Source organism: Cynara cardunculus (assembly GCF_001531365.2).
Source record: "Cynara cardunculus var. scolymus isolate 2C chromosome LG 12, CcrdV1, whole genome shotgun sequence".
NCBI classification, from domain to species: domain Eukaryota; kingdom Viridiplantae; phylum Streptophyta; class Magnoliopsida; order Asterales; family Asteraceae; genus Cynara; species Cynara cardunculus.
In genome coordinates, this window is record NC_037539.1 from 26,987,833 (window position 1) to 26,990,592 (window position 2,760).

Below are 2,760 nucleotides of genomic sequence, written 5' to 3' on the forward strand. Positions count from 1 at the left end.
ATAGTTGAGGTTCAAGTCAAAGAACAGCCCATACATGATAGTCATGATGTTTATGTTCCCTTGGTCCAATGAGCCCAATTTACATGTGAGGGCCCTATTGAGAATGGAGAAAAATATATTCCACATCGGCGGGAGGAATTGGCGTTTGAAGTCCGATACGTTGCATAGGTCACGATTGTAACCTAGCATCTTCACAAAGCGGAGGATGACGTCGGTGGTTGGTGGTTAGTCATATTGTTCAATTCCAAGTTCCCGTCGAGTGGGAATGCACAGAACCCGAGAAACCTTAGCCCGCGATATCTTGAGCGAGCATATCATATCGTTAGGGGCGTCCATGTCCCCCATTATTCCATGGTTTTCCGGTTCAAACTAGCACATTTGCCAATATTGCTGGACGTACTTTATGGGTACACCGGTGTCAGTAAGAGTGAGGGCGGGAAGAAGAATGCAGTTCTTGAAAAACTCGATCATAACTGCAAATCTGTCATCAAACAGGGTGTTTCGGAGTTCGATAGAGTGGTTGTTTGGCTTCATGGGTAGGAAGACAATAGCGCGACTGTCGGCGCCTGTGGATTGGACTCTGCTGTCATTATTGTGCGATTCGTGGGAGGCGGAGGAGGCCATTGTTGATGAAGTTGTAGGTTTGTTGTTCGTCAGAATATAGTTGCAGGTTTATGGAAGCGTAAAGAGAAGATGGATGAGGAAGAAAGGTATTTATAGGTGGGATTATGGTGAGGGAGTAAGGTGTGGGGGGTGGAGGGGTGGAAGGGAAATGGTTTCTTGATTATTAAAATATAATAATCATGAAAAGTTTTGGCGGTTGTGGGTATAGATGATTTGATTTGAAGAACGTGAGCCGTCTTGATTGTACGTGCCATTAATGTTAGATGACACGTGTCAAGGTGGGGTTAGGGAGGGGGAAAGTTGAAAGGGTGTATGGGGAACTGGCTGTATGAGTTGTCAGGCGCATGGTATGATGACATTATGAATTATTTGAAATAAAAAGGTATTCCAAATAATATCTTGATGAGTACGTATCCCAAAAATAATTTGAATTTAAAATCCCATCTAATTGTAAGATTAATACTAATTACGAAGTTTTGATCTTCTAAAAACCGATGTTGTATAGTTTTTAGTCACAAAAGCTGCAATTTTGTATAATCTTGAAAATGATTTTCAATTAAGATGAGTTTTTGTAAAAAAATTTGTCATGGAACCAGAGGAGCTCTGGTTGGTCATGACCCATTGGGTGAGGAACTAGGGGAGTTCTGGTTTAACATCGATGAAGGAGTTCATGGATGTAATGTTGGATTGCGTGATATAGAGGCCTTGGAACAAGCCAGAGGCTCTAGATAAGCATTGTTAATCCATTATATAGAATCAGAGGAGCTCTGGTTAAATACATATGTAGCATTTAGGTGGCCAGAGACTCTGGATAGTAGAACCAGAGGCCCTGGATGAAAAATGCATAAAAAAAAGATGTGAAGATAAAATTGTTGCTCCCCTTCAAATGATGCATGAGTAAGGATTTTGAAGTTTTCAAAGACTCCCCCTCAAACAAATAATAAAGAAGAATTAGGGGTACCAGAGGCTCTGGTCTATACAACCAGAGGCTCTGGTTGTGAAGGATGATAAATGTATGAAAGGTGGCYAAGTGGAAGTGGAGAAAGGGTCTTTGAGACCAGAGGAGCTCTGGTTCCAAAGAGAACAAAGCTAGAGGCTCTGGTATTTAGAACCAGAGGCTCTGGTTGTGAAGCAAAGAAAATGGGTAATGGAAAATGGTGAAGTGTATGTGAAATAATATGATGGATGAGCCTTTGAGACCAGAGGAGCTCTGGTCCCAAAGATTGTGAATCTAGAGGCTCTAGTCTTTAGAACCAAAGGCTCTGGTTATGAAAGCAAAAGAATGAAATATGAAAGAATATGGTTAAGTCCATATGTAGGGAGAAGAGGGAAACTCTTTGGGACCAGAGGGGCTCTGGTTACAAAAAGTATGAATCCAGAGGCTCTGGTCTTTAGAACCAGAGGTTATGGCATGGTATAGAAGGGGTGTGTTTTATACCAAGTCATAGATGGGAACTTGATAGCGTTGGTTTCAAAGCAATTGGAAGTCAGAGGCTCTGGTCTTTGGAACCAGAGGCTCTGGGTGGGAAGGGAATACTTAGTGTATGAAAACTAAGTATATGCTTTGGACCAGAGAGGCTCTGGGTCCAAAGGATAAAGAAAAATGAGGAGATGAAATGAATGAATGCTTAAGTCCAAGTTGAGACACAAAAGGATGTAGACTCAAAGAACTGGATACCAGAGGCTCTGGTCTATATGACCAGAGGCTCTCGTGATTAAGAGAATACTTGTACTAAGTATTTGCTTTGGACCAGAGGGGTTCTGGTTCCAAAGGTGGTGGAGATTGTTTGCCAAAAATTGTTCGAAGTAAATCTAAATAGCCAGAGGCTCTGGTCTTTATGACCAGAGGCGTTGTTTTATGATACTTGGAGTTTCTGGCTAAAATTTTATATATCACTTATAGGCATAACCATGAGATATTGAAGATCTCTGGTTGTAAGCTAATGAGTGGCTTTAAGTAGTGAGATTCAACATACCCATCTTACTGACTAGGAATAAAAATATTTTCTCATCAAGAGCTTTTGTGAATATATCAACAAGTTGAATCTCAGTTGGAACAAAATACATTTCTATATTACCTTTTTCAACATTGTCTTTCAGAAAATGGTACCTTACATCAATGTGCTTGGTCTTGGA